The sequence below is a fragment of the Dicentrarchus labrax genome, unplaced genomic scaffold (assembly GCF_905237075.1).
Source record: "Dicentrarchus labrax unplaced genomic scaffold, dlabrax2021, whole genome shotgun sequence".
In the NCBI taxonomy this organism is placed as follows: domain Eukaryota; kingdom Metazoa; phylum Chordata; class Actinopteri; family Moronidae; genus Dicentrarchus; species Dicentrarchus labrax.
In genome coordinates this window covers 18,056,859-18,076,275 of record NW_026136709.1, presented here as the reverse complement: position 1 = coordinate 18,076,275, position 19,417 = coordinate 18,056,859, and the positions used below count along the sequence as shown (strand labels likewise).

Genomic DNA, 19,417 nt, shown 5'->3' with positions numbered 1-19,417 from the left:
TTGCTCTGTAATGAGCTGAATGAGTGTAATATTCCATGGCGGTAAGTCTAGTTTGGCCTCAGCGTGGGAGGCTTCTTCCACCTCACCTTGGGCCCTGCCATTGTTTCATCAAAGCTTAATGATCCCGCATGCACTGTGACAAGCACAGGGGTATATTAGTGACACTGTGCATTCCTACAAGGCATCATTATAATGAATATGCTGCACAGGCCAATATATTAGAAACCATTTTGACAGTGGCGTAAATCTAAGTGTGCTACAAATCAAGAAAAAGCTAATGTTGGTCCACTGTCTCAACAAGCACTCAAAAGGTATTTCCATTGAGAGTTGCCAATTAGTATCAGTTCCATTTTGAAGTACATTGTACTTACATTGCTTGTACTATGGCAAGTACCATGGTTAAACTGTAAATACCATTAATTACCATCATTTCGTGAAGGTAGTAACTGTTAAGTCCCAGAACAATACATATTTCTCTCACTGTGACCAGCTATGGGGAACTCCTCGTTGGCTCCAGCACTTTGTGAAAAGTTTGAGATTTGTTAGCTAGCACTGCAGAGTGGCAGCTGTGTAACCATTAAGATAACCTCACTTTTTTTTTTCTCCGGATAAAGCTCAAAAACAGGGTATTTTGCATGCAACAACATTCTCCTGAAGACCCCAAGATAATTAAAGGAAAGTAGGGGCTTGGGGTGATCTTTGGATCCTGATGCACAGCCATGGAGCTTTTCATTCAAGCACCACTTGTGATCTCTCTGGGCCCCCGTTGGGGGACAGGAGAGGTCATGACACTGCCCAGCTTGATCAAAGATTCCTCTGTCTTTTGTTCCCTATAGTTTTCCTCTCTGGTGTACTCTCTTGCTGTTGGCGATCTCTGCTATGTTGTGTACCAGCCTTTAATGATACAAAATTAAAATTATTTCATGTCTTTTAATACACTGTCAGGGAAAAAGGGAAAATAGCAATACAAGTTAGTATGATAATTAATATCCGTTGCATTTTTAATCACAGATTCTCTATGTTTAAAATTCTGCACTATTCCAATTCTACAAAGCACGTGTAGGGACACACAGATGTCAGTGTCTCTATGATGCATGGTAGCCAGCCTGTTCTCTTTATCAGTGCAGCGTACTGTACTGTTCGGCTCGCTCCCAGCAACATACCTCCCCTGACTCCCAGATAAAACATGGGGTCTGTCACACAGACTTGTGCTGAGGCCCGGCAGGGGAGCCCTAATGATTGCAATAAAAAACAAATGCAAATGATTACCTTGGGGTTCCCTCTTGTGTGGAATCTGTCGCTCAGCCTCTGGCTGTCAGGATGGATCACTGCCATCGTCTGTGGACATGGAGTGTTAGGAAAATAAACACCAACTGGGCCAACGCAGGCAGCAACAATGCAATAACAATAATACTATTATCTGTTACATTGTAGGGTGGCAAGCTAAGACCATTTTTGGTGAAGAATGATGGGTCACGGCTGAACAGAATCACACGCTGCCAATCCTAGCGATCAAATTAGCCTGTGTTCATTTGTAAGTCTTGATATTACACCATTTTACAGCCACACAGCAGTCAGAAAATTAGTTCTGTAATTTGTGCAAATTCATAGTACTCTTTATCATATTTAATATTGTTGTTGTCCTCTCTAATGCATCACGTTTTCATAAGCTAAAAATAATAGTGACAATGCATTTTTCAGTGGTGTAAAGTATTACTCAATTATTACTTTCCACAGCTATAGTAACTGGTTACTTTTCAGAATAAGATTTTACATACAACACTTATGATCAGTTTATAAAATGGTGCATTGTCATAAATGTAAATACCCATAGTAGCTTATATGAAGTAGTTAAACATTAAAGCACTGCTTACATGTTAATGCATCAATAATAATAATCCAATTAGTTAATAATATAACAATGATAGAGGTCGTTCTGCATAATGATTAGTTGTGTGACATATTAGTGACATTTTGTCACTAATATGTTTCACTTAAATAACATCTTAAATGCAGGACTTTTACTTGTAATGGAGTATTAATAGTGTGATATTGATATACTTCAGTAAATGATTTGCCAATAATGTATTTTCTTTATTAAAAAAAATATAATAGGGCGCCCGGTTAGCTCGGTGGGTAGAGCTGGCGAGTCCTTGCTGAGTCCTTGCTGCAGCGGCTCAGGGTTTGAATCCTACCTGCGGCCCTTTGCTGCGTGTCATCCCCTCTCTTTCTCTGCCCCCCCTTCCTGTCTGTCTTCAGCTGTCCTATCAAATAAAGGCAATAAAAGCCAAAAAAATACTTTAGAAAGAAAAAAACAATATATATATATAATAAATCAAATTGAATGATTTTCACATCTCTCTCACAAACTCACAAAACAGTCATAAAGATAAAATTAGCGTTTTATGTACGTGGAAAGCAGATGAGGATATTCTAATTAGTATGCCGTGGAAGTTTTCAGCTACAAGTCAAGTTGCCCAACATTACAGTAATGTAGCTTTTTTTTGTTTTTTGTTTTTTTTACCTTTAATTCCCAGGTCAGGCTTAGAAAGAAACAAATGCATGCTCTTCCATCCACTCCGTCAACTTGAGGATCATCAGCAGTTATATTTCTTTTCACTGCAGGCAGAGAAAATGGAAATTAGTCCCGTGCCTGCTGTTGAATGGCCAGAGTTCAATTTGAAAATGTTTTGGCTCTAGTAGGTCATAACTAAAGAGTTGAGTCAACAAAATAAGAGGCTCATATAAAAGTATTTTATGAATTATTTCTTAAAGTGTGTCAGCTTTTTGGATTTAGAGGACAGGAGAGGTCAAACTAAACAAGTGTACAGATGCAGAGAACAGTATATCACCCTGTAATAAAAAAAAAAGTCATGGATTTTTGAAATTAGGCCTCAGGGGCTGCATGTTCCACGTGAAATCTCCTCCGTGGTCCTTGGTGAATGGAGCGGAGATGTGATGTTCGACTCAGGGGTAAAATCTGCCTCCAGCCCTCCGTCAACAGGTGAATTGAGACTTGTGTTTATAGCGATGTGAGATTAGTTCAGGGAAGGGCAAGGGAGACTTTCTCTGCAGACAGATGGATCATGCATTGTCTCTGGTAAGCATTCCACAGTGTAAGCCGGGCTAATCCTCAAGGCAAGATGTATAGCTTCGGTTGAATTTGTCTGAAAATAGACAGTTTTGCAGTGAAAGAACAGCTATAATACTTAAATAACTTACACAGAGATTCAGTATACATAGATTCAAGGTCAACAGGAGCCTTCACTCATGTTTGTACAAACCTATGAAATATAAAATAGTAAGATTACAAGCTTGAAATCACATTACGGCGATGAAATTCAAACATACCTGCAGCCGTATTGCTACAACTGGAAATGCCTGCTTTTCGATTTCAGCTATTTTTAGGGTGTGTTGTAGTTATTTGGTTGTTTGGGTCCTTCAGGGCTCAGGGTGCCTATCGGTCAAAACAATCTAAACAACAATTTTATGATTGATTTGTCATGCAGTTATATAAGAGGCTGATATAAAGTACACCCAGTGTGTCCTGGAAGAACTGAGAAAGAGATTGTATTGGAAATAATGATGATTAATTTGTTGTTCAAGGGAAAACAATATCAGGGTCTTTTGTTTGAGCTCATTTTGCTAATGATGTCTTTCATCATTAAGAGTCTTCAAATGACCAAAAAGACACCAGAAGTGTGTCTTAAAATATTAGAAACTTCTTCATAAATGTGAGTTTGCTTGGGTAAAATGAATGCAAAGGAAAGCTATTGTACTTCACGTACCTCATTTTATATTTTGGGAATGTATATGTCATTATGAATTATAGTAAATGACTACAATATCGCCACTGCAAGAGCAGAGAATTACAATGAAACGTAATGTCATTATAAGGCCGTTCTCCAAGTTTCAGGTGGACTTAACTGTCGCCTGAAATGACTTTTCTAATGAACTAAATTTGAATAATGTATTGGAGAACAGATTTGGAACGCTGATATGGTGATGATTAGGATATATGACTAAAGACCAGATGCAGCAAACCACCTCTGTGTGATGCATGACACATTCACATGATTAATGGTGACTTGTGACGTTTGCGCTAGGTTACTCAAACAGCAACTTGTCGTCTCAGAGACAGCTCCTCTTACAGAGATAAACCACGGGCTCAAGTATTCTGTGAGAGCATGTGAGATGAGAATCTTTATCCAGCTCATAGATTCTCCTCAGCACTGGGAGCTGGCAAAGACAAATTTAAGGCACATGGTGCTCTAAATTTTTGCTTACTGATAAACAATTGGGGGGATTTCTAAGCACGCAGATTCCTCATTCAAGAAACATTAGCATACATATGTATGGGGTCTGTTTGATACTGTGCAACATATGCATGTGTTGAATCAACAGAAATGCAGGGCAGAGCCAGTGATGTAGAATTTATAAGGCCACAGTCAAAGAAAAAAGTGAATGCGCTTGATACACAGTGACCTAATTCAACTTTTAAAAGACCCCCAATCCTTCACCTCTATTTAGGCTCGTATGCACCTCACTGGAAAAGGTTGCATCTCCACTCAATATCTGAGATGCTCCAGCTGCTTAATCAGTTGTGAGAGAATCCCAAGATATGGGCAGCACACAAATCAGGGTTCTTTCATTGCTGATAATGTCCTTGAGGACTGTGTGGCGACTATAGACAGCAGGAGATTAACCCAGCCTCGCACAGCCACCTGCAATGAGACGCTCCATACGGGCATTTAGTTCCCCTAATCTTGAGATGTGGATCACACTTCTAGCAACCAATTAACAAAGGGCATTACACTTGAACCTTGTGTTAAGTTGTATTTTCAGCTTTCGGGAGAGTGTATATACACACACACACACTCACACACAAAATGGAGATCAATATGATTTGGCATTCAATGAAGCACTTGTTTAATAATAGAGGATTTGTTTGTGCTACAGAGACACCTACTGGTTTGGATCTCTGTGGGTTTTTTTTGTCAGTTTGTGCAGAAAGAAAGGACTTTTAGACTGACAACTTTCCATGCGGTGTAGAATTGCGTCCACAGTTGTCCACATCTACAGCTAAAAGTCAGACATAATGTGTGTTTGTGTGAGTGCAGCTCATTTGTGCTTTTTTACTCTGCAAACAAAGGCAGATGTGTGTAGATTGGGATTTAAGATTCTGATTTAATTAGCTTTGACTCTTGGGGCTGCCTCTAAGGTAGTTGCTCCTACATGCTGCAAAACTCATTATGGATGAATTAATGAAGTGGGACGTACACTTGGCATCATCCATGTGGCATGCACTGATGCATTATGTATTATTATTATTATTTTAGGGCATGAGCAAATCAAGTTTGTTTGTCGGGTGTATATCAGGGACAGCTACGGAGAGGCATATTGATTCTAAAGTCTAAATCACGTCATGTACTGTAAGTGTTGTGTACTTTACCCCCCCCACACACACACACACACACACACACACACACACTGCTCTCTTATTCATATCCCAGCTCATTTTATAAGATACATATGTGCTGACTACTTTTGATATTGACTATTTTTGATTTGCATAACAATGCTTTCTCTACCACCACTCCACGTATTTCTAGTGTCTGTATTACATAAAATAATGTTCACTTCAGATTCCATCTATTCAACTGAGAAAGGTTCCTTACAGTCCATTTCCATTTCCTTTGAGTAGACGTGGTTTCAACATGAAAGAATGAAAAGACTTGAGATGTCTGAGGGGGTTGTTTGTAGCACAATTTATTTATAAAACCGTGAAATATCACCAACAGTTATTCTTTAAATGAAATTTCAGCTTGTTAAAGGAACAGTTTTTATTGGGCTCAACTACTTAAAGCTGCACAAACACATGATTGTATGTTAACTATGGATCAAACGTCTATATGTAATGTGAAAGGAGTTGCTTGGTGTGACTAATCCAAAGAGTTGATCACCTGATTCCCCTCAGCTCTAAGAAGCAGTTTAGCATATTTCAGCCATTTTACTGTTTTAATTCAGTCTCAAAGCTTTTGTCAACCATGTTTTCTCCTTTCAGCAAAACAAGAGAAAAAGCTATGATAAACCCTCTTTACTCTGGCTGCAGGATTATTTTGATTATCAATTCATCTGTCAATTATTTTCTTTGTTAGTCGATTTGTCAAATAATTGTTTGGTCAATGAAATTGATTTTCTACAAGATGATATCAGATTAGTTGTTTTGCTCAACCAACTGTCCAAAACCTAAAAATATATTTTTTTCTATAAAGTAAGACAAAGAAAAGCAACAAATTGGCACAGTTTACTTTTTTTTGCTGGAAAAATAACTTTAATGATTGATAGTTTTTTAGAAATACCACCACTCCAGCAACAATTGGCAGATAAAGTTAGCAACAAGGTGAATATCATGTAGCATTTAGCAGCTAAAGAGCAAAGGAGAATGACTATTGACTTAAATCTTACCCCAACAGCTTTATAAGTGATAATATATCAAAGTTGTGTTTACATCTTGTTTCACTGCCCCCAAACCACAAATGAAATAAATAAATACATCGTATAAAAATGTGCGCTGGGTAACACGGGAATGCATTGTGTACGGAAACAGCATAACAAACAACATACCATACCTGTGTAATGGGTATATGAGCCCTGTGCACATGACATGAACTCCACTGTAGGTGATAAAGCTCACCTCAGCCCCATAAATATCTTTGGCTTGTTTATTGCATCTTATCGCACAGCGTGCTCGACAATGCATCATTAATTTAAGAACCTTTCTAATGAATGTGAAATGAAAGACTCTCAAGCAGGCAATTTCTGTGCACTTATCATACGAGGAGAGACTAGTGGCTGTATTTTCAGAGTCCTTACCTGAGTGCTTGTGAAACTAGTGAGCTCTGCCGTCCCGCTTTGCTAGCCTCTCATCTTTCACCCATGACAGAAATTACATGATTCAATGGTCCTGCGGAAGAACTGATGGACAGCCAGCTCTAAAATGTTAATAAACACACTGTTTTATATAGCAGCCTTTCATTTTTCACCAACAAATACAGCTTTAACCTTGTCTGCTGCCCCCTCCCTCCTGCTGCAGAGGTTATAGCTATACTGACATCTGCAATTCAATTCCCACTTACCCCCCTACCCCCCCTCCATCCAGCACAAAAACGACATATGTGAAAATAATTCAAAATGAGATTCAAACACAACAAGTTCTTGTCCTTGTCACTTCTGATCTCATCGATACAGGCAGTGTATGAAAGCAAATAAAAAGATTGTTAATGATTTTCAGTGCTGCACATGACCTTCCAACTACAGTAGTGCTTGTCCTCAAGGAAACGCTCCAGTGCTGCCTGAGGCTGAAGTCCGCCGGGCAGAACACATATAGGATCCCAGACAAATGCTCCCATAAATAGCTTGTTTTCAGCATCACTCAATGCACTTTGACAAAAGTGGTGCGAATGTTCAAGTGTGCACAGAGGGAGAGAGACAGAGGCTCGCATGAAGAAGTTCATTGATCAGTGCCGTTTGCATCAATACGGGATAATGATTTGCCTGCAGAAATGCAAAACTGCATAGGGGAACTTCTACGGTCACAGTATTATCTCAAATAATGTTATTATACTACATTTTACAGCTGCTTGTTCAGATCAATGAATGATGTGCAGCCAGAGTTTCAATATCGTCTCCTCCAGCGCATCAAATGACAAATTTGCTCTGAATATTGTTATGGGTCTTTTCATTCTGTATTGACCTTTCACTATGATGGATGCTCTTAAGTACTGTAAAGACTTTCACACTCTGTGGGAGATGAGTCAGAGCCTTTTCTTTTCTCTTAAAGTAAAAGCAGTTTTGATAATAGGGAAACATACCGTTGCATTTTAAGTGAATGTGAGTACTAATTCATCTCATAAAAGCTCCCTTAACATATTACAGTATTAATTACTTTGTTTTTTTCCACACAAACTAATATTTGACATAACATGAAACAAGCGTATTTACAGTAGGTCTACATCATGTAATATGCTGTGTTGATTTCTGAGATAAAAGAGAGGGAAGGAGGTGATTAGTGTGTGTATGTTATATCTTCATTATTGTTTTAATTAATGGACAATGAAAGCATGAGGTCATTAACTTGCTACGCGCATTACTTTGTGGACTTTGTGGAAGATTTTTTGTACTGAAACCAATCACACACAACTTATTTGAAGGTACTGCCATCTAGTGGAAGTTTTCTGCAAGTACAAAATCTGTAATGTAGAAGCTCTTTAATCATATATATGTGAAAAAATGGTTGTGTATAAAAAATACCTTAAAATAATGATAAGCTGAAGCTAAACTAACTAACTAACTACAGCTGAAGCTGGAAGCTCCTGAAATTTACAGTAAGTAGACACTTTTTTGTTAAATTCAGTGACAATAAGATCATACATTAAACCATATATATATATACATACATATAGGTGTCAGGCTGTGTGCAAATGTTTAGTATTTGTCTTTTAAATGTTTTTGCCTTTGCGTAGGATGCCTGCCCTTTTTGACCAAAGTGCATGCTGGGATAGAATTGAACATATCACCCCCATCTAAAAAGAATATGAGCATGTTTAAAATATATATTCAGTTTTATAAAATTAGGGGCTAGGATGTTACAACATCAGTGCAGTCAGACGATTTTCTTGTATTGCAGGTGTATGACCACTAGGTGGAGCTCATCCTCCTTTTTTCTGATTTAACTGTAGAATGACCTGACTTGCTTTAAGATCACTTCATTTTTCTGCTTTAATTAAAGGTGCTGCACTTCCACACAGGTGTTTTCAATTATTGTGGCTGATTAGACCATATTAATTGTGGTCTATTGTTGCGGGTTGTGAAGGGATTTGCAGGAAATTACATTACATTATAAATAATGAATAAGTGTAAGTTGTCTCACCCTAACAAGTCCAACAAAACTGAGAGAAAAGTGAGACAAAGAGTCAAACGCAGCCTGTATATGCTCATATAGAGAAAAGGTCTAATGATGCAAAATGAGCAAAACCATGTGTGGGTGTACCAGGGGCTTTAAGGTTATGGAGAAATTCATTCATGAAAGTTTTCATTTAAAATGTCCGATAGTACTATTCATAATAATAATAATAGTAATTTATTCCATTTTTAAAATAAAATTTCAGAGATTCCCCTCACCCTTTACCACGAGAGAGATATAATCAGTGACACATGTAGCCTTTGAGAGCCAGTGCTTTCTGAAACACCACTGCATCTACTGACTGCATTAGTCTCATTACAATGCAGAGCCCACTATTATCTTTCTTCAGCTGGATTTGACAGATCATAAGACTGTACTGACAAGAGTGTCAACCACATATGTGCTGTCAGTTCATGTTATATAATATAATATATATAATATTAGGTTGATAAACATTGAGATTCTACAGAGTAATTGAAACAAAACAACTGGTTTTCATAGCTTACAAAGTATTGCTTAAACAAGTAATTTTAGGGAAAATAAATAGAAAATTGTTTCCTCTATACAGTTTAAATGATGTACACATCAGTGCAGTTTAGTGCAAGTTATTTTCAGCTCCTTTGAATTATTTCCTTGTCATCAAATCTAATGGGTTTTATAAGAAATGAGTGAAATAAATTGCCGTAAATGATCAGAGATTTAATGAATGAATCCTAATCAGGGAGTGAGCATGGTGGAAGGGTACAGCATGTAGGTCTCAATAACATGGTTCTGATCTGAGATGGGAGCAAACATAGTTTGCATAATAAGCTATATTTTAAAACCATCAGAGTTGAGCTTATTATGTCTGACATTTAAAATCTGCCTGAAAATGCAAATGAGGAGACTAAGTGGTTCCATGCCACAATTTCACATTACCAATCAGAAAGTACATTAGCAAGAAAGAGACAAATAGGACAAACAGTAGAGCTGCTGGAATTAATTTTCGGGGCACTGTCCAATGAACACAAACTATTTCAAGCAGCCTAATTTACAACTTGTTTTCATACACCAGATCATTTAACATTGTTTGTATCAATTTTCATATCAAGAATAAAGAATCTTTGAACAGTGGTGCATGAAAGAACACTTTTTTTTATTTTATTATAATTTCTTTTAAATCGATACCATTCTCATATCTGTACTACAGCCAGCAACTGATCTGCTTAGCTTAAGCATAGCATAAAGACTGGAAACAGAGGGAAACAGCTAGCCTGACTCTTCCCTAGAGTAAAAAAAAATCCACATACCAGAACCTCATCTTTTTTTTTTAAAAAAAAAAAAAAAAATTGAAGTTAAAAAATGACCGGGCACAATGCACTTCATCACTTCATCACAGTGAAGCTGCCAGGCAACAAGCGGGAACTCCAGGAAGTCACTGCCAAGAAATAGTCCCACACATAACCCCACTAAAACCACAGCTCCTTGTTCTTTTGTACAGACACAACAAACAAGATAAACTGTCTTAGTCAGTGAGCCTTAGATGTGTTAGTGGGTGGATCTTCTTTACCCTTGGATAATTTTATCTATTTTACACCCCATTCTTTATGCTAAGCTAATTGTCTCTTACCTCCATCTTCATTCAACGGACAGACATGAGCGTGATCTTCTCCTCTAACTTTTGAAAAGAAAGCAAACTAAAAATCCACCATGGGACATAAAATTACTCATTACTCATTGTTAATGTTCACTCCTCTTATGTCTAGATAAGAGATGGGATTTTTAGAAAAGCAATCAAGTCAATAGTTCTGTTTTTATCAGCCTTTAACGACCACCATTTCCCAAAAGCCCTAGAAGGGGTTAAATGTCACGGGTCAACAGAATAGGTGAGTCCGTGGGCGGGTCAAGGGGCTGCGATTAACTGAGACATGTCCATAATAACAGCAAAAAAGAGAGACTGGACTGTGTTTATAGACAGAGAAGATTACAGCTACAAAGTTGGAAAAAAATCTTTAGAAGAGACAGATGGTAAATATTCTGGATATAGTATATTTCCATTTCATTGGTAAATTTCCATGGGAGCTGTAGTTATTTTGTCAGGCTCACAGAGTATATAGTTGTCCTCTTACAGCAAATGCTGTATGGATGCAAATGTGCAAAGTACATTTTAGGAACACATTTAATTTTTTCATAAACACCAATGAAAGAAATGCTGAATGAGTTGAGTAAGCCAGTGGAACAGAGGCCCAGACTCAATATCAGCACTTCCGCATGCTATAAGCTTATTTCCCAGAATATTGAACTATTCCTGTAATATGATGATAAACTTAGTCGAATCCTGCTGGATCTAATGCATTCTATGAAACGACCCAATTCATAATTCACCATTTATCAGGGTGGCCTGCCATATGTGGGATTTTTGTAATACATTAGTAATGCCAGTGGTATGAAAATCAGCTGCAGCTTCTGAAATGGAGACTCAGTATAGTAGGTTGCTGTGTGTGTGTGTCTGTGTGTGTGTGGTCTCCTTGGAGATAAAGGGGGAAGCACTTGTAATGGATACTTAGCCCCAAATGAGTTATTGGCTGTTTGTTATTCTCTGTTGAGAGAACCAATTTGAGGGTTGCAGAGCAATTAGCTATTTATGCACAGTGCCCGGAAGAATAAATGTGGAAACACCTAAGTGGGACCATCCAAGAGTCAAAAGCTCTACATACACCTCTCTAATACAAAAAAAAAAAATCCTTTTGTGTTTGGCCTGGCTGTAAAGCATCATCAGTGGATTAAATAGTGTTTTAAGTGGAGAGAGCTTCATATTACCTAACTAATACAGAATATTACCCCTCTACTTAAAGAGCTACCATTAAAGCTATAGCCAGGTTATGTTATGGCGCCATGGGGGGAAATGGTCTGATTCAAGTTCCCATAAAGTATCGAATTGAGTGTCATGATGAATATTCATAAATTGCTTTAATGAAGACCTCACATTGATTAAGCCTTTTCTAATGGGCTGTATCATAGTGAATGCCAGAATATAATTGGATTACGGTGACTTTGGGAAGTACTTTGAGACAGTGCCCACATTGGAAATGAAGATGTGCAGCCCGCTAACGGCATAATTGACAAGGATGAAGATGGATGGATTCAGGCGACTCCCAAGCTCTTCCAGCCCAAAGCAGAGGAGCCTACAGCTGTGCCCCATGCAAGGCAAGATTTAATTAAATCAAAGGCCTTTTTTAGAAAAACCTGTTCTTGAATAGAATCAGTTGAAAAGGGAAAGGTCTGCATCCCATTTTGTTTCAGAGTACAAAGAACTGGCACTGTTTTCAGATACAATTCAAATGCAGTCTCTTATAAATTACTGATTTGGGGAGTAAAACCTTAGACTTATGTGAAGGATGAAGTGAAAATAGGTCACTTTTATTGCTGCTTAAACAGAGAATCAAATCTATTTTTCAATTTCATACAGTCTGTTGAAGAGCTCCAGAGGTCTTTTATGTTGTCTCAGAGTAAATCCTACATGGCTGCACCACAGACACATAGGTAAACAAACACCTTCTGATACATGTTTTGGAGTGATTGTGCAGAATATCATTGGTCATGACGATTAAGGCTACTATTATATACTATAGCATTTGACACTGCTGTTTTTTTTCCTTCATTTATCAAAAAAGAACAAGCTTACATTGATTTTGTTTGTCATGAATCTTTATGGTCTGCACTTGTGTGGTACTATTACATTTCCATTATTTCCTTTCTCTAATTTACCAGCAGTAGAATTTCTTTATTCCTCCAATTTGACTTTATTGGTTCATCCTTTCATCAAGATTATACATTTATGTATGTATATAATATGACATTCCTCTAGCCACATTGCCGCCATTCTCTACCTGTCCACGAGATGCCCTCAGACTTTTCCACCTATCCCAGTCACCTGACTATCACATCCAGCCACTCCCTCCTGCCCTGCAGTAACCCCTTTCCCACCATTCCCATCACTTGTTCCCACTTTCCCTCTACCAGCCCCTTTTCCCCAGTCAGTTGCCAGATTGTCATGATTGCTTTGTTCCCTTGCTTTCCAGTCATCTGTACCCTGTACCCTTTACCCATCATGTACCCTGTTCCCTTGACCTATACCTGAACCTTATCTGTACCTGCTTGCACTTTTCCCTTATGTGTTAATGTGTTATCATATAGAACTCTCTTATTTGTCATTTAGTTTTCAATTGTAAATTTTCTTCTAAAATACATAAAACTCAAATTACTTCAACTCTCCAAACAGGATTGCACAGCCATCTGTTATTTAGCTGTTTTTATACTGAAATGCTTTAACAATTGATCCATGAACTCTAAATTGAATTGTCTCTCTATTCAAATCAATACCTACAGGAAAACAATGCATTTATTACCTCATGTATTCCTGGCCAGCAGAGCATTAGCTAATGTCAATATTCATCCCTGTTCAGATTTCAAAAACGTCTTTAGGCTAAGCTCATTATTATCTAAGAACCCCTCTGTGTATTCCAGAACTTCTACATATATAAAGCACACCATTGTACCAAATTATGCAAATCCCTTTCTTTCTTAATCAAGTCTACATCCCATTGAAATTGGAAAGCCTGCAATAGTCCTTTAGTGGTGCCTTTACACTGGCTGGCTGGCCGTCAAGCAGCATTACTGGGCGCCAAAGAAACTGCGATTGTCATACACAAATTGCCTTATGCAATGCATCTAGCGTGAACTGGGACATTGCTTGTTATTTTGCCACTGGGAGAGGCAGGAACACAGCTGTAACATGTGGTCGCAGAACTGTGCACTAATAAACTAGGTGATAGGCAAGCTGCAGAAGCAAAGCTGACGTCTCCTGGGTCTGATTAGATTGTTGCTTTAATAAGCTTTCCGGCAGATCCACAGATATTTTCTGTATACTTGTCTTTGTGTAGATAAATTCTTCATTCACAAGTAGATTCAAGCTTAATATATATGCTTTTTGAGAGATCTAAGGTGAGTATTATGAGTCTGTGAATGTGGTTGTAAATTCTCTTCCTAATGCATTACACATTGTTTATGTGACAGAAAGAGAAGACATTTAATTTAATGATTTTTTTTAAATGCACAAAGAAACACAAGTTAGCCCCTTTGAGCAATCAGCTACGTAAAATCTTGGCCTGAAAGAAATCTCTTTTCATGTTATTATGGGCTCCTCCCTTCATAAGTGTTTGATGAATTACTGTAAGCGTGTACACTCAGAGTCTCAGCAAAGCTTCAGTAAATTGCAGCAGTGGAGGATTTTCCCATCTTGCGCTGAATGGGAATATTACACAATTCTTTAAGGTCATCATCATCATCATCATCTACGCATGTTTAAGAAACATGCATAGACTTGAATTTTAATGGGTAAAACAGATACTTAAAAACGTGATGCAAGAAGCTCCTGTGGGAAAGTTCAGGGATGTGTCAGTAAGCTTTTAGTCCATCTGTTGAGCTGAGAGATTCATTTTCTTTCTTCTGTTAAGAAAAAAAAAACATTTTCATATCACTTAGTTATATAACAAAAAAAAAACACAATATTTTCCACTGAATTGCAGAGGAGTAGAAGTATTAGTATGGTATAGTATAGTATAGTATAGTATAAGTAACAGAAAATGGAAATACTCAAGTACCTCAAAATCCACTACTGTTCATTTTAGTTGACAAGAAAATGAGAAGGTTGATAAAGGTAAGGAGCTGCAGTTACCTGAGCTGACCAGGAGATGTCAGTCATCACAGCCACTAACACTGAAGTGGAGTCATAGTGCCTTATTGATTGTCTCATATTTATTGATTTGTTTACCTGCAACAGACAGGTACTCTATCAAACTCATATTAGAAGCTTCATGAAAACAGATTTTTTGGAAGTGTGAGCTAAGCTACTCTTGTACTTGCTATCGACAACTGAGAACATAATCAATCACCGCTCAGAGAAACCTTGAGTGTCATGATGCCACTTGAAAACAAATAACATCTGCCAAAATTCATAACAGTAAAAATCTGTTACCTCTCCACCAAGCTATTTCCATTTGTCCAAATGTGCTCCTCTGTTTAGCTTGCTGTTGAGAGTCCTATCATGCACTGTGCTCATTTCACAAAATCAGCCCTGATCAGGATAATTAAGCACTCATCCAGTGTGGCGGGAGCAAGCTCAGTCCTAAGTCACAATCTGCCTCCGGTCACCGCCACGTGTTTTAACTGCACTGAACTGAGTGCTGAGCGTGACGGAGAAAGGGTAAAGTAGTCCTCACTGCTCCTCTCATTCAGCGAAAGTTGCAGCAGCACAGACACTGGGAAAAACATGACAAATGGGTGGGCAAGTGCTGCTCGCTCCTTGTCATCCTCTGCAGGATCCCTTCGGGCCACAGAGGGTCATAAACCGGGGAGGTGAGAACACGGGGGGCTGTCTTTTAAAGCAGAGAGAGGAAAAATACACAGTATGACTCTGAACCATGACCTTGTGTCTGTTGTGGCTTCCGAGCTATACTTACAATGTTACATTCACTGATTCACCAACACACATGTATGTATCTCCAGACTGGCAAATTTCACTGTAGCAGACGATCCCTGCAACACTTTGTTTGAGTGACACCGGCGTAGTGCAGTGTAAATTTGCTGAAAATTCTTGATTGAGCAAAATCCAAGCGAAAGCCTCAAACTTAAATCAAAAGCAGCAAATAATGTCTGTACAAGTGATGAGTAACAGCCTGGGTCGATGTCTCTTTAACAGGCGTCGATATAAGTTAAACCTCGGGCCGTGAAATGAGGGGGCGCGGTTAATCTGTGAAATATGTACATAGCCATCTTTGACTCCGTGCAGGCAGAAACACGCAGGCCTCACAGGGTTGCTGCTACTCGCCGTACAACATGGTGGAACTCAAAGAACACACTTTGTTAAACCCGTTATTCACATATATTACCTTACAAATACAGTCTGAAAGGAGAGTGTTGTAACCTTGCTTCTTTATCCACACCAAGTCTCCAGAAGAGCAAAAACATCTTTCATGCGCTGCCATTAGAGCAAGATAAATAAGGCATAAATGCTCCCTGTCACTTGCTCTTTGTTATTGTCCCTTTCAGAGGAGTCATTTGAAAGCTTTTTGTCATTGATGTTTGTTAAAGAGTTGAAGCAGGCTTTGTTTTCATCACCGCCTCGCTATTGTAGTATTTTGATAACTTTTCCTTCTGAAGGATGTGAAAGAGCGAATGAGGCAATCAGTGTTCCTTCTAGGGTTGGGTGGGGGGCGTCCCTGCACAAGCGGCCATGCAATATTAATCCAATCTGCGGAGGTGGTTTGGCTTCCAGGCTGGCCCCTCCCGAGGGGACTTCTCCATTACCTCTCCCAGCTTATCTCCCGTTCCTCGATACTCCATTAAAAAGCCTCCACTAACTCAACCAAAAGTTACGCTGGTTTTCTACTTTTGACTCATTCCTGTCTTCCTCTCTTGAAGATTTTCTGTTGAATTATTGATCAATGTGTCTGAATCTGCTTTAACAATGCATCATGAATACAATGTGTTTCATCAGCATCAGAGAAAAGAATAAAAAGACAGAAATGTCTCCATTATTTTGGATGCTCTAAGTGAATTTTAGAGGATAGGAAAAATGACTGTGGTACGTGACATTATTTTTTAAATATAAAGGCAAGTTGCACCAACTAATCTTTAGAAGTACAAGTGATATTTATCAGGAAGCCACTGTTAAAAAGTGAAAATAAAATACTTTTTATTACAGATTCAGAGTTTCTCCAAATTAAAGCTTTGAAAGAAAGAATTTAGGAATTAATTTCCTACTTTCATTTCATGATATCTGATTGACTCTTTAGCTTTCCATTACATTGCGGCGTGATTACAATGATAATTAAGTGATTCTGTAAGAAAATGAAACAGATCTTGTCCTGCATTCATGCCACTACCGAAAGCCGTCTTATCCATTTAAATAAGTGTCAATTTATAAACTTCAAAAGCAACCAGAATGCTTCTCCTGACATGAAAAATAGGTTATGTAAATAACCTATAAATAAATAAGTTTTTTAGGTTTTTGAATGCTCATACCAGTAGGTTTTTACTAAAGCTGCTGATAGATAATATTCTATATTATATATATAGTATATTTACATTTGACCATTTCCCTCCCAAAAATGACAGATTAAACACTGAGCCTGCCCCCAAAGAAATGTGGTAATTAAAAAGCATTTACCGAGTAACTATACTTTAGGATTCTTTAAATCTTCATCACTCTTAGGGTTAGGGATAGTTAGATATGTTCTGGGACAGTGAAGAACTAAAGCATTAATTTATAGAAGAAATCGTTGAAAGGTGTTTATTTTGATAATTGATGTTTGAGCTCCTGGTGAAACATGCTCAAACGTGAACTTATTGTATTCATGCATGTGGCCCTGCCTTAAGAGTCATCAAAGAGGAGGTAGATCTGTATTGAACTCTATAGTCTGATGTCTTTTTGGAGTGATTTTTACCCTCTCTACCTTTCAGTCTTTATGGAATACAAGGGGGAATGCAGAATCTACCCTGACCTCAGTTTGTCAAATAAAAGTGAAATCAATACAATAAATTGATCTACAAGTCTTAGATTTAAAAAGGTAGCACACCAAATCACATGAAGTTCTTTGGAGTCAAAGGTGAACTGCAGCTACAGAGAGCTGCTAAGATAGCTAGCTAGCAAGGATAGCCAGGGTTTGCATTTTCTCCACTGTGACTGGGTTAAGCTAATGACTCGTTTAGTTATTCGCATCAAAATCGACTTAAAGGATCAAAACTAAAAGTACTAGTTACACAAAGTAGTCATTTCAAAATAAGGAAATGTTATATTATTGGATTATAATTATTGATGCATTCATGTCTAAGCATCAGTTTAAAGTTACAGCTGGTAAAATTGACTTTATATTGTGATCATAAGCTTTCAAATAAATATTGTGAAGTAAAAAGTACAATATTTGAGTAGAAGTATAGTAGCATAACGTGGAAATACTCCAGTAAATTAGGCCACCTCAGTATTGTGCTTACATGCAGTACTAGAGGAAATGTTACTCCACTGCAGCGGCACATTTCCACCCATGTCATTTAAATCTAAGAACCATCCTAAAACATACTCTTTGAGCCACCAATAGATATAAACGGGAAAACCTGCATTCACTGTGGGAAGCTGATGCTGAGTTCAAAACATGATATAATTCACAAGAGCTTGTTCAAATGCAGAAACTGTCAAAGCTGATTGATTCGATTGAAAATGGCTCTAATACTTTGATAGCCAAAAAACGTCATTAATGAGGAAAATTCATTGCGGACATGTTTGCAGAGCGATACAGACAGATGATTAACTGCCATCTGGCCATACATTCATAACTCAATTTCTGCTGTGACACCCTGAAATCAGGAACAACATGGATGAAAAACAAAACTTCAGTTTGCATTTGTGTTGTGGACTTGCAGAGGATAATTGAATGTACACAGGGTTTGGTCTCTGGGCGTGAAGATGTGAGACGTGGCAGGAGAAAATTAACAGCTCTTGTCCACAAGGCCTCTTTAGAGCGACTGTATCCCAATAGTCCAGGAACACTCTCCAGTTGCACTATCAACAGTTTTAAATATTTAATCGCGTCTGTCACAGGATCTCACTTTTGACATTGACGTCAACCTCTACAAGATGAGCTGCCAAGTGTTTCCATTACATGGCCTCTTATACTCCTCACACCGAAAAGTCTTTCTCAAGCACCTCACTTCACATATCAAATGGTCTCGAGCTCAATCATTGTAGAGAGTACAAATAAGAGCACATCACTAGAGTCCCCTGACTAATTTATCACTTTCACAGAGGTAATAATGAGCAAGAAAGGCCTGGAGGAATGAAAAAAGCTGTGTAAGGATGCCTAGAGACAGCCTATGAGTTCTGGGAGGGAGTCTTGCCTTGTCATCACCTGGACAACCGCCTAGGTGACAAACTTCACGCTGAGCATCAGGGACTGTGGGGCTGATCCCAGAGACAGCAGTGCTGTAAATAGCATTCTTCCCTCCCATGTGCCCTTGTTCTATGTTGTTGGTTTTTGCTTTGAAAAAGAAAAAATCAAAACGGCTGAAACACAATCAACAAACCACCAGATAGAGTGAAATAATAGCAACTATATGTTACACGAAAGCACTCTGGAAAGGCATGGCATCATTAAAATGCAAGGCTCCCCGGAGTTAACCTGTTTGCACTTCTTTCTCATTTTTCCCCTTTAAAGCACACTAAAATGATAAACATTCAGCTCTGAATTCATGAACATTTGTTTGGCCTATTTTCTACTTGCCATTATTTTCTAAGCTTATCATGTTTTATTCATTGGGTCAGATTTTGATTTCAATAATCCTATTGTTTTGCTCCAAAAAGTAATCTACATTGCAAATGAGGAATCCAGTGCACTCATTTTTCTGTATTTGACAGTC

General features: G+C 38.2%; 1 long non-coding RNA gene across 1 annotated transcript; it reads right to left on the bottom strand.

Annotated features, from left to right (window-relative positions):
- Positions 1–9,950: 9,950 nt before the first annotated feature.
- Positions 9,951–15,450, bottom strand: LOC127369686 (uncharacterized). Its single transcript, XR_007886099.1, has 3 exons — positions 14,982–15,450; positions 14,682–14,777; positions 9,951–14,452 (listed from the first exon to the last, which is right to left on the bottom strand). It is a non-coding gene; the product is annotated as an uncharacterized LOC127369686 (long non-coding RNA).
- Positions 15,451–19,417: the final 3,967 nt, after the last annotated feature.